Source organism: Giraffa tippelskirchi, chromosome 14 (assembly GCF_054371585.1).
Source record: "Giraffa tippelskirchi isolate mGirTip1 chromosome 14, T2T-mGirTip1v1.2.pri, whole genome shotgun sequence".
Taxonomy (NCBI): Eukaryota; Metazoa; Chordata; class Mammalia; order Artiodactyla; family Giraffidae; genus Giraffa; species Giraffa tippelskirchi.
In genome coordinates this window covers 30,188,295-30,214,679 of record NC_137288.1, presented here as the reverse complement: position 1 = coordinate 30,214,679, position 26,385 = coordinate 30,188,295, and the positions used below count along the sequence as shown (strand labels likewise).

The following is a 26,385-nucleotide window of genomic DNA, read 5'->3' as shown; positions in this document are numbered from 1 at the left end:
GATATTCCCATTTCTTTAAAAAATTTTCCAGTTTGTTGTGATAAACACACTCAAAGACTTTAGAAAGTCAATGAAGCAGAAGTAGATTTTTTTTTTCTGGAATTCCCTTAAAGGTCCTCTTGACTTCACACTCCAGGACATCTTGTTCTACTTGAATGACCACACTATCGTGGTTATCGGGGTCATTGAGACTCTTTTGTGTACAATTCTGTATATTCTTGAGAAACCCTGGGCTGGATGAAGCACAAGCTGGAATCAAGATTGCAGGGGCAAATATCAATAACCTCAGATATGCAGATGACACCACCCTTATGGCAGAAAGCAAAGAAGAACTAAAGAGCCTCTTGATGAAAGTGTAAGAGGAGAGTGAAAACGTTGGCTTAAAACTCAACATTCAGAAAACAAAGATCATGGCATCTGGTCCTATCACTTCATGGGTAATAGATCGGGAAACAGTGACAGACTTTATTTTTCTGGGCTCCAAAATCACTGCAGATAGTGACTGTAACCATGAAATTAAAAGACGCTTACTCCTTGGAAGAAAATGTATCCTCAACTTAGACAGCATATTAAAGAGCAGAGACATTACTTTGCCAACAAAGGTCTGTCTAGTCAAAGCTGTGGTTTTTCCAGTAGTCATGTATGGATGTGAGAGTTGGCTATAAAGAAAGCTGAGTGCTGAAGAATTGATGCTTTTGAACTGTGATGTTGGAGAAGACTTTTGAGAGTCCCTTGGACTGCAAGGAGATCCAACCAGTCCATCCGGAAGGAAATCAGTCCCGAATATTCATTAGACGGACTGACGCTGAAGCAGAAACTCCAATACTTAAAGATTGAAGGTGGGAGGAGAAGGGAATGACAGAGGATGAGATGGTTGGATGGCATCAGCGACTCAGTGGGCATGAGTTTGAGCAAACTCCAGGAGTTGGTGATGGACAGGGAGGCCTGGCATGCTGCAGTCCATGGGGTTGCAAAGAGCCAGACATGACTGAGTGACTGGACTTAACTGAACTCTGAGTATTCTTGCCACCTCTTTACCTCTTGTGTCTCTGTTAGGTCCTTACAGTTTCTGTCCTTTATCATTCTCATCCTTGCATGAAATATCCTTTTGATATCTCCAGTTTTCTTGCAGAGATCTCTAAGCTTTTCCATTCTACTCTTTTCCTCTATTTCTTTGCATTATTTTTTGAAGAAGGCCTTATATCTCCTTGCTATTCTCTGGAACTCTGCATTCACTTGGGCATATCTTTCCCTTTCTGTCTTGCTTTTTGCTTGTCTTTTTTCCTCAGCTATTTGTAAAACTTCCTCAGCCAACCACTTTGCCTTCTTGCATTTCTTTCTTCTTTGTGATGGTTTTGGTCACTGCCTTCTGTATAATGTTATGAACCTCTGTCCATAGTTCGTCCAGTACTCTGTTTACAGATCTAATCCCTTTAATTTATTCATCACCTCCACCATATAAGGGACTTGATTAATGTCATACCTGGATGGCCTGGTGTCTTCCCCGCTTTCTTTTGTTTAAGCTCAAATTTTGCTATAAGGATCTGATGATCTGAGACACAGTCGCCTCCAGGTCTTTTTTTGCTGACTGTGTAGAGCTTCTCCATCTTCAACTGCAAAGAATGTAATCGATCGCTATCAGTATTGACCGTTTGGTGATGTCCATGTGTAAAGTCATCTCTTGTGTTCTTGAAAAACAGTGTTTGCTATCATCAGCATGTTCTCTTGGCAAAACTCTGTTAGCCTTTGCTTCATTTTGTATCCCAAGGCCAAATTTGCCTGTTACTCCAGGTATCTCTTTACTTCCCTACTTTTGCATTCTAGTCTCCTATGATGAAAAGGACATCTTTTTTTTGGTGTTAGTTCTAGTATGTCTTCACAGAATGCTTCAGTTTCACCTTCTTCAGCATCAATGGTTGGGACATAGAATTGGATTACTGCGATGTTGAATGGTTTGCCTTGGAGACAAACTGAGATCATTCTGATGTTTATGAGATTGTACTCAAGTACCACATTTCTGACTCTGTTGTTGATTATGAGGGCTATTCTATTTCTTCTAAGGAATTCTTGCCCACAGAAGTCGATATAATGGTAGTGCAATTTAAATTCTCTCATTCTTATCCATTTTAGTTCATTGATTTCTAAAGCCATCTTCCACTTGAAAGTGAAGCCACTCAGTAGAGCCATGTCAGACTCTTTGAACCCTATGGACTGTAGCCCACCAGGCTCCTCCTTAATCCATGGGATTTTTCCAGGCAAGAATACTGGAGTGGTTTGCCACTTTCTTCTCCAGGGGATCTTCCCAGCCCAGGGATTGAACTCAGGTCTCCCACATTGTAGGCAGAATCTTTACCCTCTGAGCCACCAGAGAATCCCTTGACCAGGTCTAATTTACCTTGATTCATGGACCTAACATTCCAGGTTCCTATGCAATTCCTTTACACCATGTGATTTTACTTTCACTTCTAGACACACTCACAACTGAGTGTTGTTTCTGCTTGGGCCCAGCTGCTTCATTCTTGGGGCTATTAGTAATTGCCCTCTACTCTTCCCCAGTAGCATAGTGGACACCTTCCAACCAGGGGAGCTCATCTTTCAGTGTCATATCTTTTTGCCTTTTTATACTGTTCATGTGTTTCTGACACCATGAATACTGGAGTGGCTTGCCATTTCCTCCTCCAGTGGGCCACATTATGTGAGAACTTTTCACTATGACCTGTCCATCTTGGGTGGCCCTTCACAACATGGCTCATAGCTCTTTCGCCACAACAAGGCAGTGATCCATGGGGGTGATAGTTCCATGAAGCCTAATAGTTTCTATAGAAATATGTTGTCATTTCATTTTTGTACTGGAAGTTTGGATGAAACTTACCCAACTACCAACTCTAGAGTTGACTATTATTAGCTTAATACATCAAGATATCCCGTCATGATAACCATGATGATGATGAATGATGCAGAGGGGTACTCATGATCTAAACAATTGATCTCTTCAACTGTGAAGTGAACTTCACTTTTTTTTTTTTCCTGAACTAGAAACAAGAAAGCATTTAGCCCCAGTATGTAAAGATAGCCATATTGAATCCATAAGAGAAAATCTGCAGACAGTGAAAGGAAGACAAAAGTGTTAGAGGTGAGAAATGTAAAGAGAGAAACCAAGTACCATTCCCAATGTATAAGACCTCACTTGGTCTTGGACATGTTCATCTTAATTTTTGCTGGATCATCTTCTCACTCACTCTCACCACAAGAAAGAGGCTTAAGCCTTTTCTAATTTGAGGCTTCTTTAAGTGTAATTTATAATTCTTTCTCAGTTTATTTCCTTTATTTTCCATCTTTGTGATGATAACCTCTGAACACCTGAATACAAAAATCTAAAAGAAACATGGGAAACAGTCTTGCTTATAGAACAAAGAAACAGATTTCATTTTTACAGAAGGACAACTAGAGACAGGGTTAGCTTATCAACAATTCAAGTTGACCTTACCATACAGCACAATCTGTTTTAATGTTTTTCTCCAGATTACAGTTTCTTTCTCTTAAAGGACTGCTTCCTGGTTGATGCCAATTTCAATGACCTCTCAGTCAACCATCCCCTATTACTGTGTGACCTAGTATAGAAGGAACTGACTTAGGGCAAACTGAAGATGCTTGAGTCAGATATAGGAAGTTGCTGCTGTTCATGGAAATAACTAAATATGAAGTCATATTTCTAGGGGAAGTTGTAGTCTAATACTCCTCTTATTTGACTAGATAAATTCTAGGATCAAAACAAAAATTAGGCTGTATGTTGAAAATAAGTTCATATATATATATATATACATACACACAAACTCATTGTGCTGGTTTTCTATTTCTGTTATGAAAGTAAATGCATTAAATAAATTAAATGACTATCCTGAATTACAATAATTAGACAAAATGATGCATTTAGATTTTAAGTGATCATATCATTCTCTGAGCCCTTTAACACTAATTGACACTAATTTGTATTATCTCTTGCACGTTTGTATGACTTGGATTATTTACACTTGCAAAGTTCATCAGTTGGGAGTTTTCATCTCTCTTGTATCCTCCAAAGTGCTTAGTACAGACATATGTCTAGTGCAGATGAACAAAAACATTAATCCTTGTGTTTGAACACATGAATGTAAATTGCTTTTCTAGTACTTATGAACTCTTGCCTTATTTACTCTATACTGAGTGAGTGAGTGAAAGTTGCTCAGTCGTGTCCGACTCTTTGAGACACCATGGACTATACAGTCCATGGAATTCTCCAGGCCAAAACACTGGAGTAGGTGCCTTTCCATTCTCTAGGGGATCTTCCCAACCCAGGGATCGAACCCAGGTCTCTTGCATTGCAGGCGGATTCTTTACCAGCTGAGCCACAAGGGGAGCCTTTTACTCTATTCTACCACATATAAAATGGAAATAACAGTGACTGTTCCTCAGACTTCACTGAGTAGCTGAGGATCTAATACAATAATACGTGTAAGCTTATACTTCAGTGAAAACTTATGCATTGGTTATAGCATGCCCCTCTGATCTCTCAGATGCTAGCGCTGTTTATTATTAATATTTTATATCTTTTTGTAAATATAGATAACTGCTAAATAAGCAAACTCTTTTTCCCAGGAGTATGAAATTAAAAGAAGCTTGCTCTTTGGAAAGAAAGCTATGACAAACCTAGACAAGTGTATTAGAAAGCAGACACATCACTTTGTCAACAAAGGTCCATATAATCAGGGCTATGATTTTTCCTGTAGTCATGTATGGATGCGAGGGTTGGACCATACAGAAGGCTGATCACTGAAGAATTGATGCTTTCAAAATGTGTTATTGGAGAAGACTCTAAAGAGTCCCCTGGACATGAAGGAGATCAAACCAGTCAATCCTAAAGGAATTCAACCCTGAATACTTACTGGAAGACTGATGCTGAAGCTGAAGCACCCATACTTTGGCCCCTTGATGTGAAGAGCCAGCTTGTTGGAAAAGGCTCTGATGCTGGAAAGATTGAAGGCAAAAGGAGAAGGGAGTAGCTGAGGATGAGATGGTTGGATGGTATCACCAACTCAATGGACATGGATTTGAGCAAACTCTGGGAGACAGTGGTAGACAGAGGAGCCTGGCCTGCTGCAGTCCATAGGGTAGCAAAGAGCAGGACACAACTTCCAACAATTGAACAACAACAAATTTTCCAGTAGAGTTTCCACTGACTTGCTTCCCCATTGTGGGGAAAAAAGAAAAAAATCCTTCTGTTTGCTATTCCTTAGAAATTTGTGAGAGATTTTTTTTCTTTGAACAGTAATAATATCTACCTGATTGTCTCATAGGAGAAATGCCAATCTTTAATATTGGTCACTTTTTATATCTGTAAGAGTCATGATTTTATCTTCCTTAGAAAACTTTTACAGTTTCAAAGATCTTCCACTGAGGTGCCTAATGGATTCACCTACCTTGGCCAGGTAATCTTCTTCACCAGAAGAGGGCAACTTGGGGGTAGTTTATATCCAGATACATTTTTTTTTTAGCTCTCAGGTTGACTCCAAAGAGGTAATAGAACTTTAATGATAACTTTCTCTTTCTCTAATATTACTCTTATTAAATTAGTGGTTTTAATTTTCTTTTTTGGAAAGTAATTACTCCCCATTACTGTCAGCTATGTTTGGGAATTTGTTGTAGTTGTTGTTTGTTTTATAGTCTGATTGTTTGATGATCTCTGTACAAAGTTTAGTTATTTTCAGCAATTTATTCTCTGTTGGATAAGAGGTAATAGGGACTCCAGTTTACAAATCTTTGCAATTAGGAGTTGGATTTCATGGTCTGAACATTTGGCAATTTCTAGTCCATATTAGGTGAGAGATGATAGAAAATCTCATTTGTAAATCGTTTTTGTTTGTCTATTTTGAGCTACAATTGACTATATATATTTTTTGTTTGTTTGTTTTTCTTTCTTTCCTTGCTGGGAAGGAAGTCAGTTCTATGGTAGACCAGTAAGATTTTATGGTTCTTTATTTATTCTTAATCCTTAGATGATTTTAGAATTGAAGCTCTCTGTATTTGTCTATGTGCTCCATTGTCTACAATTCTATTCAGATAGGTCCTTACCTCTGATTGTATAAATTTGTAATGTTTTGCTACTTCTAGATGACGTTGATAAATTAGACTATAAAGTCTTTTAAAGGAAGTTGTTCTGGTTGGCTTATAGAGATAAATAAGCACTTATATAAATTGAATAATCCTAATATTTCCAGAAAACAGGGAAATTGTACTTTAATGGAAAAAAAATGTATTTTTACAAAAAAAAAACTGTTTTGAAATATTTTAAGAATTCAAGATAATATAATTTAGGTAAGTCTGGAAAATGAGACTACTTAAATATTTTGTTTAAATGGAAACAACTCTATGTTCTCTTGATTTATCAGTGTTAAACATAATGCAAGTATACATTTTTCTTTTTTGTGTGTATGCTTTTACTTGAAGAAATACAATTTACTCATCAAATAAGCTAGCATTACTTCTACTTAACGTTCATCATTATAAAAAATGTAAATCTGTGTTTTGAATCTCTATTCAAATTAATTTTATTTCAACAGTAATTGTTCTTTGTAGTTGCCAGCTTGAAGAAAATTTACAAGATCTTTGGGTGACTTAAATCCTTGGACTGATACTAGATCAAGTTAATTAGTGCACATTCACTAGATATGTGGATCATTTCTGGGTAAGACAGAACACTGAAACATTGATTACTAAACATGAGTTTAAGTTTATGTGCTTTTGTTTATTTTTATGTTACCTAGATGCTCAACAGATCTTTGGATCTGTTGATGGCTGTGTATATTTTTGACACTTTGAATAGTTGCTTTCTGAGGGATGCATGTGGCTTCAGGAAGTTATGGTCTGTGTAGTGGTGGGGGTGGGGGTAGGGGTGGTCTCTGCTACTCCACTGCAAATTGCTGCTGTCTGACAGTTTACAATCATCTACCTCCATTTTTTTCAGTGAAATAGAAGTTACTTTAGTTAAAAGTTCTAGTTACTGTAAGTAACTGAGAGTGGACTAGGATTAATAGTGACAGAAACAGACAATGTTGTATGTAAAGTGACAAGATTTTTTTTTTTAAAGTGACAATAGTTTTGTTCTAGAGTAAAGTGATTGTTCCACAATAAGAAGTAGGATGAAGATGGACAAAAACCTGAATGTATATAGTAATTTGTAGAAGGTTCATAGAATGGGAATTTTATTTGCTTTGGATAATAGTGTATGCAAATAATGAGTGTGAAAAAGTTATGGCATATGATAAAATCTTAGCAAAGTATGTCAAGTTTTGATGGGCTTGTATTCTTTGATTGCTGTCTTGCCTTGGCCTGTGTTATTTCAATCTGTGTACAGATTTTGTAGTTTATCAGAATAATATTTTGTGCTTTGTATTCAATTTGTTCTGACCTTAATTGTTTAAAATAACAACAACAACAACAGAAGCCTCTTACTAATGAAAGAGCTAAAGTTCTTTCCAACTGTGTAACTTTTTATGTTTATTTTAAAATATTTTATTATCACTCTCAAATGAGTAAACAAATATTATTTCTATCTTAAATGTTCAAATCTCATGACAACTCTATTTTTTTGCATTCCCCAAATTGAACACTAATGTAAATTGAAATAAAACTGTCATGGCATTTTTTGCACCAAAAAAATTCCCTGAGGTCTCCTAAAAATCACAAAGATTTGTTAAAGCTTATAAAAGACAACTGTCAGAAATAGATGTATTTGATATGTCAATATTAATTTTTATGATAGTTGTCAAATCTAAAGAGATGTCTCTTTTTTCCTAGATTAAATTTTTAAGGGTATATTGTTTTAACATAAGGAAACTCTACCCTGTATGGGATGTACCTAGAGGTGGTTAATGCTCTAACTCTTTCAGACATGTTTCTATTTGTTAGAGTTCTGGTGCTACTTTGCCTTAGAATATTAGGCGACAATATTTTTTTATTCTTTGATTCCATACCTGGTTTCTATGGACTTTGGACTTGCTTACTGATTACTCATACAGTAAAATTGTTTGCATGGATTCAATAAAGACTTTACCTTTCTTGTCCATGACATAATTAGAGATGTTGGTTTTATGGCTAAGTCTTTGTCTAGAATGCTATATTTGAAAGTGTTGCTCATTTAATCAGGTCTGACTGACCACTTTTAGGTAATTATGTTTGACTATAGGATCAATGTTTATGAATCTCTCTTGGGAAAAGTGGTTTGGTATTGTTTTTTAGAGTTCTCAGCCTTAAAATTGAGTATGGGAGGTCATTTTTGGGCAGGCGAAGGAAGCCTAGAATATAATGGGACCTTGCAAAGTGTTGCATTTAACGAATTTATAGATACACCAGATTGGGGGGCCCCATCCTCGGGGATCTAACGCCAGATGATCTGAGGTGGAGCTGATGTAATAATATAAATAAAATGCACAATAAATGCAATGAGCTTGAATCATCTGAAATTATTCCCCCCAACTCAATCTGGAAAAACTGTCTTCCACAATCCCAGTTCCTGATGCCAAAATGTTTGGGGATCACTTTAGAAATGCACTGTGACTCATAGACATAGAAAACAAAATTATAGCTACCAAAGGGGAAAGGAGGGGAGGGGTAAATTAGTTTAGAGTTAATAGATACACATTGCTATATATAAAATAGATAACAACAAGAACCTACTATATAGCTCAGGGAACTATATTTGATATCTTATAATAACCTATAAGGAGAAGGCAATGGCACCCCACTCCAGTACTCTTGCCTGGAAAATCCCATGGACGAAGGAGCCTACTATGCTGCAGTCCATGGGGTCTCAAAGAGTCAGACACGACTTCACTTTCCCTTTTCACTTTCATGCATTGGAGAAGGAAATGGAAACCCTCTCCAGTGTTCTTGCCTGGAGAATCCCAGGGACGGGGGAGCCTGGTGGGCTGCCGTCTATGGGGTCGCACAGAGTCGGACACGACTGAAGCGACTTAGCAGCAGCAGCAGCAATAACCTATAATGTAAAAGAATCTGAAAAAATAATATATATATATATATATATATATATGCACACACACACACACACACAAGTGATTCAGTTATAGAATCACTTTGCTAAACACCTGAAAGAACTAACACAACACTGTAAAGCAATTATGCTTCAATAAATAAATCCAATCTGAGATCCTTCATGAAAACTTCTAGCAGAGCAAATGCTAAGAAGTCTAAACGTTAAAGTAATAATTTTGATGTACCTAAGTCAATAACCAGGCCGAATCTAAAGAGACTAGTCTTATTTTGTAATCAAGAAAATTATTTGAGATTATTTTTAAACAAAAGATGCGATTGTAGGGAAAAAAAACAACAAAACTTGTGTTATAATAGAAAGGTATACATTTTCTATATCATACTCTTCTAAACTGTCTGATTCTAGCCCCATTCATTATATTATTGGATTGCAGGACATGCTGCCCCAATGTATACCTCAATGTAATATTGATTATTTTGAATTAAAGATATTTAAGAAATAGCTAATACAAGAGGGACATTTTAATTCTCCTCATTGTCTCCCTAAACACAGGAAATAAATCTCCCACTTGAAGGGTACACTCCCTGCACTAGGAGGTAGAACAACAACATTATTATTCAGAATTCAGAAATGAAAAACCTGTACAAAGAAATCATGTTGCATTACTAATTTATTACCCAAGCCCCAAATTTGCTTCAGTTTCTCACAAAACACCCAAACCTAACTTCCCTTGTCCTGTCACCTCCACAAATGTATTGTTTCTTTTTCAAAAAATGTATAAAAGTTACCTCCTTTGGCCACTTCTTAAATCTTGTTGGTATGAATCACCCCTGCTAAGCACTGGTTGGACAATACTTGCTTAGTATCTGAACTGCAGGATGCTCTACCAGTGCCAGGAAGATGGAAATAAAAATTAATTTCAAGGAGCTTATAGTCTAACTATGTAAAATGACCTACACCTTGAAATATTAATGTCAGATAAAAATAGGCGACATCACTGAATGTTTAATGCTTATTAAGTTCCCAGGGCTATTTGGTGTGAGTTATAAGTACCAATGATGCATCAATATTCACCACAATCTTATGAGGCAGGTGTATTGTTGTCCCACTTTACAAATGGAGAAACTGAAACATAGTCTGTCACCATCATGGACTCAATGAACATGGAACTGAGCAAGTTCCAGGAGTTGGTGAAAGACAGGGAAGCCTGGCGTGCTGCAGTCCATGTGGTTTCAAAGAGTTGGACATGACTGAACTACGGAACAGAAACAGTTTATCTAAGGTCACACGGCTAGTGAACAGTCTTGCTAGGCTGTGAGGCCAGGAGGTTTCACTGAAGAGTGTATGCTTTTTAGCCACTTTACACAGGGGGGAAGACCACAGCTGCCTGCTTTAGAGCCAGGAGTATGATGTCCCAGTGAACTCCCTAAATGACTTCGAAAAGGAAGAATTTATACTGAAAATTTAAGCATGAATAAAATATGTAAGAATACACAGTAAAATGAGGGAAAGGACATTAATAAAAATTGTCGGGATATAGGAGTTCATTGTTTTGAAATCCGACTGCCCATCCTCTGCTATCCTCATTTCACATCTCCGTGCGTTTGTGAGGCACTTCAGTTGTTTCTGATTCTTTGTGGCCCTATGGACTGTAATCCAGGCTCCTCTGTCCAGGGGATTCTGCAGGCAAGAATACTGGAGTGGGGTGTCACGGATCGAACCCACATCTTCTATGCCTCCTGAACTGCAGGTGGATTCTTTATCCACTGAGCCACCTGGGAAGCCCTTACACATATCCGCCTTACTTCAATTCTGAGTTAACATCTCATCACAGCAGCAGAATTAAGCTCTGTGTCATGAGGTATGGTTTCTGCTGCTATAGGTTGGGCATGAGAGGTGGGTATGAAAGCTTATACCCTCTCCCTGCCATCCTGGGGAAAGGATTGAGTCCAGAGGATTTGGAATATGAAAAACCAAAGCCTCTATACCGTTTGCTTCTATCTTATACAATTTCAGTAATACAGGATTTACCTAAAATTGTCACTTCCCTAATTTTAAAATACAAAATGAAGAAAAGGTCTCACAAAGAATTGTGTTTGTGTACTCTATCAACTCCAGAAGGAGATAGGAGAGGAGACATGTGCTAGCATGTGCTTTTTATGTTAAAAAACTAACTTCCTTTACTTCAACCTCTTTATGGAGAGTGAGGCCACATTGCCCAGTAAGAATTCCAGAGTCCACATCGTTTCCAAGATACCTGGTGTAAAATAATCACAGAACCACAAACTTTTAGACCAGAAAGAAATCACTGGGATGGTATTATGTGTTATGTTGATGAGGAAAATGACTTCTCCAAATCACAGCTCTAGTTGGTGGCCCGTGCATGATTGGAAAAATTTCTTCAGAAAATATATTTCATACTGTATGTAGAGCTTGTATATCACTTAATCGTTCATGACTTGTCCACTTTAACCTGATAACAGTATTTGGTGATCTGTAAACTTTTAGAAAGGCTCTATCTGGCTCTCTTCATAACTCTTAGCATTTATATAGGGCTTCCCTGTTGGCTCAGTGGTAAAGAATCTACCTGCAATGCAGGACACCCAGGTTCGATCCCTGAGTTGGGAAGATCCTCTGGAGTGGGCATAGCAACCCACTCCAGTATTCTTACTTGGGGAATCTCATGGACAAAGGAGCATTGTGGGTTACAGTTCATAGGGTTGCACAGAGATAGACACAAATGAAATGACTAAGCAGCAGCAGCATCTACCTGAATCTCTTGCACCATTATTGCACTTGAAGAATAGACTGAGATGGGAAGCAGGAGGTGGGGGTTTTGGGGTGAAGGGAGGAGCAATCAGAATTACTTGCTTTTGGATAAAGATGTGAAAATCAGCAGATTATTAATCTTGCAGCATTCAATGGCTATTCCAAACCTAAAGCTTTCTATGCAGAGGAGAGAGAATTTAAAAATTTACTTTAATACTGATATCAAAAGGAAATCTATGGAATGAAACCTCCTTATTAAGTGAAACTCACAATAAAAATAAATAAATAATGAAAGTTGGCATGAAAACCCTCGCTAACAGAAGCTGCTGAATCTCCTGCACCTCTTAATGAGATTAATCCCTTCCTACAGGCCAGACTCTAATTATAAACCATTCTAATTAGTCAGGAAGTAGGACTGCTGTTTCTTATTGAGGAAAAAGTCTAGGAAGAGATGCTACTACTGCATGAGAATGCCAGAACGAAGCAAAGAATTTAGGTGCTAACGCAAGTCCGTTGTTTCATAACATAAAGCTTATTTGCTTGGATCAGTTGGCTGCTGCCTACGTATTTTTATGGGACATCTGCAGTTTACTTTGCTGTTTTAAGTTCACTATAGTTTCAGTTTCATTGTAGCAACACTTTAAACTTAAAATAAGCGGTATGCAAAATATTATTTTGACATGTTATTTTGCCTTTACATTAAATGGATCTTCACAAGTTTCAAGTGCTCTAGGGCAAAAAGAAGAAAATCTTTTAGGGAAAAGCCTTAAACATCCCAGATATAATGAGTTTGTTATACATTATCTTGCTTGTTTTGTTTCCTCTGGACTATTTTCACTTGGGTTCCTTTCATATCCCAGTTAGCAAAGGAATTGACCAGAACTAAGAACAGCCCTAGAGCGATAGCTAAATTTCTGCTGTGCTTGTCAGATACTGTCTGACCACTGATTACTGCCCAAGGGGAATTTGTTTCCTTTATAAACTTTTTGGTGTGCTCTCATCACCGTGGAAACAGCCATTCTCTCTGTCATGAGAAACTTCTGGGTGATACTGAAGAAAGCATGAGCTGCTTAATTTTCTTATTATTTTAAATCTTGGATTTGTATGGTATTTTAAAGGATAAGATGAAAGATGGGCCTCTTCATAACACTGAGATTGGGACAACATTGTAATAATTGACGATACAAATATGATCTACCTGGAAACTTGCCTCAAGCAAATAAGCATGAATCAAGTTGGAGAAGTCCAGCAGGAACCTGTACTTTCCCTTACCTTTCACCTATGGAAAATAGACAAATTCACCAATTCTGTGTTATGAGGAAAGCTTTCAATTGCATAGACTGCATTAGTCAGAGTCTTCTGAAGAAACAGAATTTACAGGTTTAAATGTAATTAATGAAGGGACTTTTTATAGAGTTATGAGCAGATCTGTTGTTTCAGTTGCTAAGTCGTGTCTGCCTTTTTGTGACTGCATGGACTGCAGCCTCCAGTCTCCTTTGTCCATGAGATTTTCCAGGCAAGAATACTGGAGTGGGTTGTCATTTCCTTCTCCAGGGGATCTTCCCGACCCAAGGAGCAGACCCTCATCTCCTGCATTGACAGGTGGATTCTTTACCACTGAACCACCAGGGAAGCCTCATGGGCAGGCTTAGGGGGACAAAAAGGAGATAATGCAGCTCCATTGTTGAGAATTGCAACAATTGTACACAGAAACTGCAGTCCTTCGTTGGAGTCAAAGGTCTTCAGGGACTGGCCAATGGAAATATGGAATACGGGATACACTATAGGAACACATGGTGGGGCAGACAAGTATAGAGGAGACAACACACCCCCTCAATGTGTACTGAAGGGTGGGAGTGGATGCAAATGGAGAAAAACTAACACAGAAGAAATGGACCTATGGTTGGGAGACCCCTAGATAGATTTCTTTTGTCTACATAAAAAGGAAACTCAGAAATAATGAGTTTCTGTTTTATGTTTTAAATATTTCAAACTTTTTTTTTTTTTTTTGCACCTTGGTCTGGATGCTTCTCTTTAAGGAAGTGTGTATTCTCTTGTTTGCACAGTTACAAGGTCAACATTTGAGTCGGGGTGTTCCTTTAATTTTGCATCATACATGCCTCACTTGTTTCATCTTTGTCTATGTCCTCTGGGGTGAAAAGTTTTTACACAGTTTCAAGCAGAAGTGGATCTAATAGAGGGATTCTAGGTGCAAACTCAGCATCCCAGTGTATTATGGATAGGATGTGGCACTCTATGGAAAAATGCAGCTGTGGTTGATTCATGTTGATGGATGGCAGAGGCCAACACAATATTGTAAAGTAATTATCTGCCAATAAAAAAAATGAAAAGGAAAAAATGCAAACATAAGAATACGAGGAAAATGGAAGAATTATTTTAACTGCCTCAGTATTACTGATACTGATATTCTAGTCACATGAACTTCCTATATCCTCCTCCCTGGCTCCAAACATTTCAAGTGCTTGCATGGGTTTGTCCTTGAAACTCTACTTTTTATGCTTAATCTACTCAGAACTTTCTGCATCCCAGTCTCCACTCTGAGACTCCTACTCCTATTAAAGGTTCAGCTTAAATGCTCGTCCACATCTGTGACTCCTTTATCAGAGAGAATTGTTGGCTGAACTATAAATTCCTTTACGACTAGGAAGTTGCCATAGCTGAATACTTCTTATGCTAGATATAAAATCAAATAACAAATAATATGAATCGTGTTCTGGAATGTTGGTCATGATTTGTGTTGTACATAAAAGACAACATTTATGAAGACACAGTAGGACTGCATTTCCCTGTCCCTTTGAAGTTGTGTTACTTTCTCTGGTCAATGAAATATGATACAGGATGTCTGTTTCATATTGAAGTGGAAGCCTTTAGAGCTAGCTCATGATCCTCATATTTCCTTCTAACCTTCAAAATGTTCCAAATGTTGGAGCTCTATTGATCTATATTTTCAAATGAGCAGTATGTGGATCAGAGTCTCCCATTGACCTGAGACGGACATGTTGGTTAAGTGATCAGGAAACATTTTTGCTTTAAGCCACTGTAATTACCCATTTATAACTAAAACAGAAATTTTAAGAAATGCCGCTGTTATGGACTGAATGTGTACGTTCTTGTGAAAGTCATACATTGAAATTTTAACCCCAATGAGGTTAATGAAGTTTTATGAGATGGGACCTTTGGACAGTGATGAAGTCATGAGATGGGACCTTCTTGAATGGGATTACTTCCCTTATAAGAAGAGATATGAAGTCTTACTTCCACTCTTTCTATTGTCAACTATTTAAAAACCAGGAATCTGGTTCTCATCACAAATCATCCATGCTAGCACCATGATCACAGACTTCCAGTCTCTGGAGATGTAAGACATGCATGTGTTATGATAGCAACCTAGTCTATGATGATTTGTTAGAGCAACTCAAACTAAGACTGCCAATATCGACTCTGTTGGCATAGTTTATTCCCCACTGCCTGAAAGAAAGAAAGAAAAACACATTTATCAACCAAAGTCACCTAAAATAGTGAATAAAACAGCATAGAGGACTCTTAGTAAGGACATCCTTCAAGAAATATTAGTGAGAATAAATATAGCATGAACAAAGACATGACTATGCTTTAGTGTATATGTGGTGAAGGAGGGGAGTGGAGGCCATGAAGAAACCTGTTTGCCTGTAAGAGGAGTTTTGAGATGGAGAATTGTTCTGGAAATATAAGTGCATAAGTAAAGCTGGCCCAGATTATCAAGTGAGCAGAGTTCATAAAATCCTAGCATCAAAGGATTGAGGAAGATCTTCAAAGGTCACTTGGTTCATTCACCTCCTTTCAAGTAGGATAACATCAAAACCATCCCAGAAAAATGAGAAGTTATTCTATTTTTAAAGCTTTCTGTAGAAAAAGATTCTCTCTGACAGAACTGCTTTTCAGCTCATGTTAAAATCTCTATTCTGAAAGATATGCCTCACTCACATTCAGGACACTTAATATAACACTCAGCTAGGGCTGCCATACAAATTACCATGAACTGGATAACTTTAAACATAGAAGCTTATTTTCCAACCGTTCTGGAGGCTAGAAGTCTGAAATCAAGATGCCAGCAGGGGTATGCCCCCTCTGAAAGCTCTAGCAGAAAGTCCTTTCTTGCCTCTTCCTAGCTTCTGGTGACTCTCAGCAGTCTTTGGCTTCCCTGTCTTATAGCTGTATCACTCCAGCTTCTGCTTCCATTGTCACTTGTTTTTCCTCCCTGCATGTGTCTCGGTGCATCTTCATCTCTCCTTAAAATGACACCAGTCATTGGATTTAGGACCCATCCTAAGGCAGTGTGAGCTCATCCTAACTTAACTAATTACAACTGCAAAGACTCTATTTACAAATAAGGTCATATTCTGAGGTTCTAAGTAGACACAGATTTTTTTGAGGATACTGTTCAATATATTAAGGCATCCTCTGTGTTACTTGTTCAGAGTCTGAGCACATCAATGATTTTCTTTTTTAAATTGCACCCCTAATTGATCTTTCTTGCAGTCAATGTGAATTTTATAGTGTTGCTAATGGAGATGATTTTCATTTAATTATTTTTCTTGATGGCTTAAATTAATGCAAAATCGTTTTCAAATGTCAGCATGAACATGGTCATTGCACTGATGTTTGGTAGGAGGAGAGAAATAAGCCTAAGACCCAGAAATTTAACTTGAGAAGGTAATAATATAGTCACACTAGTTGATTTAATGAATGAAATGAACACACTTGATACACACAATAAGTCAAGATGTATTATGACATAGTGCATAGTTTGGGGTTCTCTTGGGGCCAAAAATGATGTAAAAGATGTGGAGAGAGGGAAAGTGAGACATGCTGAAGTAACTAGAAAGATTTTAGAGAGGACGGAGAAGACATAGGGTAGATAGGATTTTATGAAAGGATACATTATATTCAGTTGGGGGAGTAAGTGAGTGAGTGCTAGTCGCTTAGTTGTGTCTGACTCTTTGCGACTCCATGGACTGTAGCCTGCCAGGCTCCTCTGTCTATGGGGGAATTCTCCAGGCAAGAATACTGGAGTGGGTTGCCATGTCCTTCTCCAGGTCAGTTGGGGGAACTACATGAGAAAGCAGTAGAGTTGGCAAAGGAGTAGCCATCGGTAGAACAGATGGGCCGCAGAGATCTAGGCATAGAACCTTTGTGATGACAAAAGCAGGGTTTGGTTTGTAAAGATAAATCAGGGCCTGCATGTGGAAGACTTTAAATGTCAAGTTAACTTCAAATAGTATCCTGTAGATAGTGGAGAGGCCCTAGAAGTATTTGAGCCCTGCAGGAACGTGATGTAGATGATGGAGGAGATGATGAACTTAGTGATAGAGTGAAGGTTGTGTTTCAGGTCCCTAGAGGAGGGCGTGAAAAATCACTCCAGTATTCTGGCCTGGAGAATCCCATGGACAGAGGAGCCTGGCAGGTGGCAGTCCATAGGGTCATGAAGAGTCAGAAACTTAAACGACTGAGCACACATGCACAAATGCTTTAAATATAGGAAATTAAAGATCCTTGCAATTGTCCAGAAGAGCTTTGGGGGGTTATTCACGATTAAATAATGGGAAGTAATGGCATGGATGTTAGCACATGAAAATTAGTTGATCCAGAGAAGATATGCCACTGAAGGAATTGTATTGTCGTCTAGTGATGGTCTATGAGAAAACACACTTTCCTTTCCCATGAATTCCTTCATTCCTCAAGATAGAAGTACATCAGTATCACCCCCAATATGTGAAATCTGCTGCTTTGGCTGCTCTCCACTTAACCTGAGTTTCAATTGAGAGAATAAAGAAAAGTACATTCTCAGCCTTCTCTGTCGGAAAAAATAATCTCGTTATTCAGCAAAAAATAATGTAAGGTTGCCCTGTTAACTCAGCCTTGCAGAAAACATTTCTGTCAGTTGGCACGAGCTTTGTTCCTTTCACCTCAGGCAGGTGGTAAAGGCATTTTGCAAAAGAGGATTCCAAATTAGGTTAAGCACCAAAATAGGAAAGTGGCCTGGCTCACCCTGGTGGGAAAAGATTCAGAGACGGCTGAAGTACATCCAAATTCACCTCTTAAAGCCACGTTTCAGTGCAGCTCTTGCGAGAATAAAAATGGAGGGAACGGTTGACTTGGAGGCCTTTCAAATTTTGTTTTCATTGGCCTTGCCCAATTCTCAAGCCTGGGCACCTTCATAAACGACCGCTTGCCTTATTTCAGCCAGACATTGCTTTCTCCGGGTTGTCTTAATGCCACTTCCTTCTAAAAGCATTGGACACTCTTTGTTCCCAAAGCAAGTGCACAAGAAAAATGTATTCTCTGTAGAAACTTTCATAAGACACAAAAGGGTAACATTTGAATGGAGAAATGACAGATCCCAGAGAGTGTGTTTGATAGTATTAGCTGTTTTCTTAACTTCTTAATATATAGTTTTAAGAAACTTATTTTTTTCAGTCAATATCTGAATTAAGTAGAATCACTCAAATTGTTCCATGCAACTGTAGTTCATTTTCACAAGTATATACTATTCTACTGTGTTATTACATTGTCTTGAGAATTTGCACACATATGTGTTTGTGAGTGTGTGTGTGTTTCCCCAGGTCTTCTCTTTTTATAGATGGTGCCACTTCGAACATTCTGTTTATACATTCTGGTGAATATGTGCGAGCATTTTGTCCCAGGTTACGAACAAAAATTTCAGATTACTGGGCTTATAGTTTATATGAGTGTCCAATTTTACAGAATAGTATCAATTTCTGTTTCAAAGTGGTCATATTAGTTTTTACTACCACCAGCACTAAGAGATGCTTTGATCTTTCAACATTTGGTAATGTAGACATTAATTTTAGGCAGTCAAATGGCTCTAAATATCCTGCTTTGTGTTATATTTGCATTACTCTCATTTGCATTTGAGTACCTCTTTCATAAATTTCATGACTATATGTGCTTCCTCACTGTACTTATTTTTTAGTGAGTATGCCAAATTATTGTTAGATCTAGTGCTCTCTCTTAGTACATTCAGTCTGGCTTACAAACTCATTTTCATTTCTTTGGATTTTCCCAAATAGTGTCCATAACCTTGTCTTGTTAGCAGCAGTTTCCACTATAAGATGAACGGCTTCTGTGAGTGACTTCCGGCGTTTCCCCAATAGGAAAGCCTATATGAAGAACTAGAATTTATGTGATGCTAGTGCTGGGGACAAAGCAAGAAAAAATATTCCCTAATTCCTGCTTTTTAGGAACTTGAAATTTTGAATAAATAGTCACATTCATCTAAATCCTCACTATTTAGCTTACCACTTGTCCATTTACTTTTCACTTCCAGGTTTTGTTTTATCCTGCCCAAAGTGGAAGTGTATTGTAATTTTTATTTATAACCCTCAAGAAATTGAGACCATATTAACACCTGTTTTTAAATATATTGATAATACTTTTGATTTTTAGCAATACATAAAATATGAAACATATTAATCTGACAAATTAAACTTGTGGTCATCTCCACAGGGAAACTTTTCAACTGCCCATTTGACTTTGTGCTTTTCATGTATAGCCTCTCTCTGACCATACTTCATATTGCAGAGACTGAAGATATATACCACATTCAAGACTCCTGAATTATACTTCAATTTAAGGTTTTGCAGAATCTAACTTCAAAGCTATTCAAAAGAACTTTGTGAGTTACTCAACTTCAAAGTGTACTTGAGATTACTTAGCATCATTAAACAGAGCAATCTAAGAGACAAAGACACAGGCTAAAGTCAAAGCAATTTTAAAAACATCATACATCCTTGTCTTTGCTATTAGTTTTCCTCTCAACTTACTAAAACCTGTCGCCCATCCAAACACGTGCCCAAGAGCATGTTACAGAGTGTGTGTAGGGTGGGGGGTTGTACTCACAAACTCGCCCTTATCATCCCCTTCAGTTCCATTGCTTTATATTAATTGTTTCTTAATATATCTACCTCCAGTTCATTGACTAAGTATACAATTTTATTTTTAAACAAATACAAAAGCCTATTTCTAAAAGTCATACCATGAGGCTGTCACAACATCTGACAAATATTCAAAGCCAAGGATATGACCTAGGAAGTCTGAATACATTCTCTCATTTTTCTCATATTTTAACATTTATCTCTCCTTTATTCAGTAGCATTTGTCAACCTGCCTCTATCCATGGCAGCCCTTCTTATTTTAATGCTCTCACTCTTATCCACAAACTAAATTTACATTTCTTGCAGTTATAAATTTTATTTTTTTGAGAAATATTACTTCAAGAAGACTGAAGTCCAATGAAGACTCAAAGAGAAGACTTTCAGAAGAAAAAGTCTTCCCTTTCTTACTAGCCTAGAAAAGGCAAGAGCAAATAAAAACAAAAAACAAAATAAGGTTCTATATCATTCTGTAAAGTTGTTCTGTCTAGTCTTATCTATCAAAGAACATTGGTAGAGGGTGAGGGAGTAGATCAACCAGCCCTGTGAGTTGAGTCTAACTCTGCAAAGGTGTTTGTGAATTTATTGCCTATGAAATATAATGATGTTGATAAAGTATGGCATTCAAATATATAGCATATACTTCATTGTGTCTCATTTCAGATATATGTTCTTCAGTTATTTAAAATTATAGAAATCTGTGGAAGCAAAACACTTCATGGATTATTTGCCCAGAATTCTTACTTGGTAAGTAACATGATTATATCATTTATTATCAAAATGTAGATACTTTTGAGAATGAAAAGGGATGTAATTAATAATTAGGCATTGACAACAGACACAAGCAGAGATGAAGGCAAGCAATAAGGGGCAAATTTCAGGCTAGTTCTAAGGTAGAAGGTAGTTAAGTGGCTTAGCCACATGTCTTGTAAGTGGCATAGAACACAGGAAAGCTGGCTCAAAGTGTCTCATTAGGAATTCATTGGAACTGAATTAGCTACAATCAGAAAACGGGCAATGATAATCTTGACCAAAGTCTGAAGATGAATAATACCAAACTGCTGACCTAAGATAAATGGAACTAATGTTATAACTTTACTCTCATCTTCTCACTAGACTTAAGATGGTAAAGAATTCTGACAGCATGTCTTCCCCTTGGGCACCAAACCAAAATGACAGGATCCATTCTGGTGTGACCAATTTGTTAACGAAAAGCATGATGAGCTTCTGCACATACGTACTTATCTCACCAGCTGTCTGGGTTGAGAATGAGTGTGTCCTGGGTCTGATACAGGAAGGAGTAATCAACTGAGGTGGTTCTTCATTCTTCATTTTTCCTGTTTCGCTATTTAGCACCATTAATGAAAGTCGTGTCTGCTATTTTTGTTTCTTTTGCCTTGAGTTTAGCATATTCTGAACACCTACTGGGTACCAAAAATATGCAAGGGGGTTTCATGTATATCACTGCTATTTATTATGTTTTGAGATTTGAATACTTTCTCTTACCAGTGACTCAGATGAATATGTTTTTGCATCTTATCGCCTGCCCACTTCAGTGTGGGTCCTAAGGTTACATGGAAAGCCCTCTACAGGACACTTTCTGCCAGTTCTCTCATAGTCAGGGAAAAGTTTACTAAAATTTCTGTTTCAGAAATGATCCCAGTCATATTCCCATCTTCACTCACAAAAACGTAAACAAAAAGTGAAATTCCCACTATTTAAGAACAGTGAAGACACGCTTGGATTTTCTTAGATATATTTTGCACAGGAAATTTGGAATAGAAGAGTCCAGGGTGAATCTCTGGTTCATACTGAACAAATCTATTGAAGAGCTATGAAGAGAAGCCTTCCCTGGGCCTTAAAAGGATCTTGCCCAAAAGAAGATTAAAATCTGTGAGAAGAAATAATTCAAGGACATAAATGACTATATCATAAGGATAAGGCATATTGTAGCATAACAAAATTCAAAGGCTGTGTTTTCAAAGTTTCATGTAGCAAAAAGAGACAAATTTTTCACAGAGAACATTAAATTTAGGGTGGAACTTGAATAAGTCAGTAAAATTCTGACAGATAAATATAAGCAAAGAAATTTTTCAAGCAGAAAAAGTAGCATGAATTGCAGCACAGAAACAAGAAAACACACAAAAGATAAGATTAGGGAATAGACAAAATCAAATCTTAGCTAGAATTTGGGGGCAAAATGCAAATGGTCCAAGATAAAAGTAAGTCAAATTACTTCTAAATCCCTTCTCAGGAGAAACATAAGAGGAGCATTGTAGCATATTCAAAACAAGCACTATTTTAATACAAAAATTCTAAGGTATGAGACTTTTTTCTTTTTAAGTCTGTGTCATGAACATTATTTCATTTAATTTTCTCAACATATCCATGGTATAGGCAATGCCCCTATTTACCTCTTGTGGGTTGGTTCACTGAGATAAATAGACGTTTATTGCTGCCCTGATGGGATAGGGTAATGCTCTTTCCCTCCTTCTCTCTCTCACTAGAAGCAAAAGTGCTTGGTCCAAGAGCAATATCTTTTCACATGCAGGAGGCTTGCTTTCCTGTTGAGCTTTTATTTGAGTTTTGAAAGTGGGACAATGCATTTGTCAAGCAACTTCAGTGCATTAAGCCACTACTTCAGCCATGCTAATAAGACTGCTGCACTCAAACTGTGAGCAGAACCTTGCCAACTCCAAACTGCCGCTGCCCGGCCATCTCATCAGTCCACCTGCCGTGCACCTAGCACTTCAGTCCTAACTCCTAGGCCCAATAGACTGAATATCAGCTCTGGCTTCAGGCCTTCGCCTCTTCTGCTCTGATGATACTGCCTACAACCCTCATTGCTATCTTCTGGCCCAGTATCCATCTCCCTAATGCCACTGACCAGGTTCTGGGCTGGCAGAGACCATTGTGCAGATGGGGTCAGTATGAATGGCCAAGTGGCAAATCAAAGCAAATGCAGATGGGAACACAAGGTGTGGATGAGAATCCTGGATCCAAATATGATGGGGGTTTAGAGAGATTAAAACTGCTAATTAGTGGCTTTGGAACCATCCTCATTGGCTAAATAATAAATAAAAATTTATCTGAGTTGGTTTTACTGGTAAACCTAATTCAGGGACTATGCCAAAAGGCAATGGATTCAGCTAGTTTTAATCCCTGAGGGTCATATGCAGGTGTAAGATGCAGTGTAAGAGCCATACATTATTTGCATGTGATTAGCCTGTGATTTACAGTCTTTACTTTAGACTGTAGTTTGTTCTCAGTCTCTCTTTAAATGAAAAATTCTTTAATTTTCTTCTTTGAAGATAATTTTGTTTACCTATTCCTATGCTTCCCTGTCCACATCCCCCCTATGGCTTAAGTCCTAACAGATAAATTCAGGTGAAAGAATGTGTCATGGAATCAACATGATAACAGAACAAGATTTCTAGGCTTAAGTTAGTAAGCATCATGAATGTTCTGAGCTCTCTGAATTTCCCCTTCCCCAAATTGATTCAGAAAGCATACAGAAAAGAACATGCCAGTCAGCTGAAGCTGAAAATGTACTCCTTTGGCATAGGATTAATTAGGTTTGCAGTTTTTTATGTTTTAAGCAAGTGAGTGAACTTATTTGAGTTTCAAATGTTCATGGCAATCACATCAGAGTAACAATTATCTTATGTCCTCACATCCTGAGAGGAGCAAAGGATATAGGGAGGGCATGCAAATACTTACTACAAATATTGATTCTGTCTTTATTTTTTGATATTTTTTGATATGCAACTTTGCATTGATTTTTGTTTCTTAAATATTCCACTGAAATAAATATTTATCTTGATTAATACATTTTTGTGCCCTTTAAATTTAGTTTTTGAGGTAAATATCTAACTTACCTCATTCTAGTCCTCAACCTGGGCAATCGCTATGTAGTGGTACAGCCATAAAGGGTTTCAGCCAAACAGATACTGCTGCAAAAAGAAGCTGAAAATACTGCTGAGTGCACCAGATGTCTTGGTCAGTTCAGAAGAAACACTGGCACCCTAGGACATGTTGAAAAAAAAAAATGTTGACATTGTTAATCCTAAAACCTTCTCCAGAAGAAATTAATAAATCTTTCCATTTGCTGCCCTTGAGGATGAAGTCCCAACTTCTTAGTTCAGCTTCCGGAATCTACTACACTATAGCCCTTTGCGCCCCTTGAGCACTGACTCTTAAATCACCATCATTGACCTGTTGGTTCAGTTGCTCATCACTACTTCTCAGATCCCATTCTCAGTTCAGATTATTGACTCTCTTGTTTGGCTTTCCTGTAATGTATTTGTCCTACTGAGCAGAGAAAAGTACTAACCAATTTGGCAAGTTTGAACTGAATCCTTTCTTCTCTGCCAGGCCTTTCCAGATGATTCTGGACCAGCATGACCTCCCTTCCTAATATACACTTGATTACTGCTTCCTAGTATATGAGTTAAGGACATCAGTTTCTACTGCTGCTTAACTGTTTTGTGCATGTGTTTTGTTTTAATTTTTCTCCAATGAGTTGATAAAATCCCAAAGAACAGTTTGGCAAAATATCAAATCCCAGAGAACGTCTTAAGATTTAATTCTCCACCTATGAATTTTTACCTATGAATTCTTACACACTAACTCATTCACTCATGCACACATTTTCTCTCTTTATGAGGATCTATAAGGCTGCCATATATTTCAAACTATATCATTCATATCACATAATTTATATCTTTAAGCATTTAATTTAGGGTATGCTTAAATCTTATCCTAAAATCTTTTTAGTGGTTTCTTGTGAATCAGTTGAGTTGCCTAACTTGATTACTAATTCCTCTGTGGCAGGAAATATGATATCCCCTTCTCCTGGGTCATCTTTAGTAACCTCCAAAGGCCACAATGGGCTTCCCAGTTGGCATAGTGGTAAAGAATCTGTCTACCGATACAGGAGACACCAAAAATGTGTATTTGATTCCTGGGTCCAGAAGATCCCCTGAATTAGGAAATGTCAACCTGCTCCAATAATTTTACCTGGAAAATACCTGACAGGCTACCTTCCTTTGGGTCACAAAGCATCAGACATGACTGAGCACACAGCACACAAAGCCCACCATATGTTTCTAACAATATACAGCTCAGACTTTCGAGTGAATAAACAAATATTTCTGGTTGTAGTAGGAAAAAACATCAACTTTTCCATGGATATTCTACCTAAAGTGCTCCATATTTTAGGAATTCATTCTTTATAACTTGATTAAATGTTTACCTTCATTGTGAACTTTCCTGAACTGTGTAGATAGTTGCTAAATGAATTTTCTGATGTAAAGACAAAAAGCTAACAGGAAACTTTAAAAACATATATCTTTCCTTTATATTCTACTTCTTTTTAAAATTGTATTTACAGACAATAAGCTCTCAGGAATTCTTTTGATATTTCATAGCAAGTACAACAAAAGCCATCTCATAATCTGTATCCATTTTCATCAAGAGTTAGCCAAGGCAGAAAAACATGGGAATGGATGGTGTTGGTAAAGTTCACCTTTAATTAAATATCAAAAAAAGCACAAATTATTCTAAAACTGGAATAGGATCTCAACAATAGAACAATAAGGGAGCAAGAACAGTGGTCAATCTATTAATCCTGTCATGGTTGTCATGAATTATTTGTATCATGTTTATCTCCAGCTTTCTTACAAATAGTTTTTCAGACTCCGTGACTTGCTGTGAAATCATTCTTCCAGAAGGAAATATGATTTCCTATATCTAGTCCAGTGACCTCAATTCAACATGAAATATGACAGGACCTTAAAAGATAAATTCTTATGCTGAAATTTTGCTTTCAAAGCCACATTGAATCATCTTAAAGTTAGCAGCTTTTAATTGGAGCATCATTTATTTCCCACAGTTGGGTTCACTTTTCATATTAGTGTGCTCCCGTTTCTTTATATTTTCAACCAAAGTGTTAAATAAACTGGTGGTATACTGGACATACAGGCTCATAAACATCAATTTTTAAATTTTCTGGAAAATTGAAAGCCAATCATTAAAAAGAGTTAGTATTAAAATTAAATTACATTCACTTCACTTAAATTTAAAACAAATAAAACATGAAAAACTAATTAAAAAGAAAAACCACCAACATATCTTCCTAAATTTCTAGGCTTTATTGCATGTTACCATTTATGGTTTTTAGGATAGTTATGTTCATTCAGAAGAACTATACAAGAAAGGTCTTAAAGACCCAGAAACAACAATGTGGTCACTCACTTAGAATCGGACATCCTGGAGTGTGAAGTCAAATGGGCCTTAAGAAGGATTACTACCAACAAAGCAAGTGGAGGTGACAAAATTCCAGCCAATTAAAATCCTCAAAAATTATACTGTTAAAGTACTTCATTCAATATGTCAAAAAAATTGGTAAAACTCAGCAGTGGCCACTGGAAAAGTCACTTTTTATTCCAATCCCAAAGAAGGGCAGTGTCAAAGAATGTTCAAACTACCATGCAGTTGCATTCATTTCACATAGTAGTAAGGTTATGCTCAATATCCTTCAAGCTAGGCTCCAGCAGCATATAAACTGACAACTTCCAGACAATACAAGCTGGGTTTAGAAAAGACAGAGGAATCAGA

The 26,385-nt window shown here is 37.3% G+C and overlaps 1 long non-coding RNA gene across 1 annotated transcript in view; it reads left to right on the top strand.

Annotated features, from left to right (window-relative positions):
- Window positions 1-26,385, top strand: part of LOC145534410 (uncharacterized) — a 79,805-nt gene that overhangs the window by 17,683 nt on the left and 35,737 nt on the right. The window contains exon 2 of the long non-coding RNA XR_014074569.1: window positions 20,431-20,514. This is a non-coding gene — a long non-coding RNA (uncharacterized LOC145534410). The remainder of the gene's footprint in view (window positions 1-20,430; window positions 20,515-26,385) is intronic.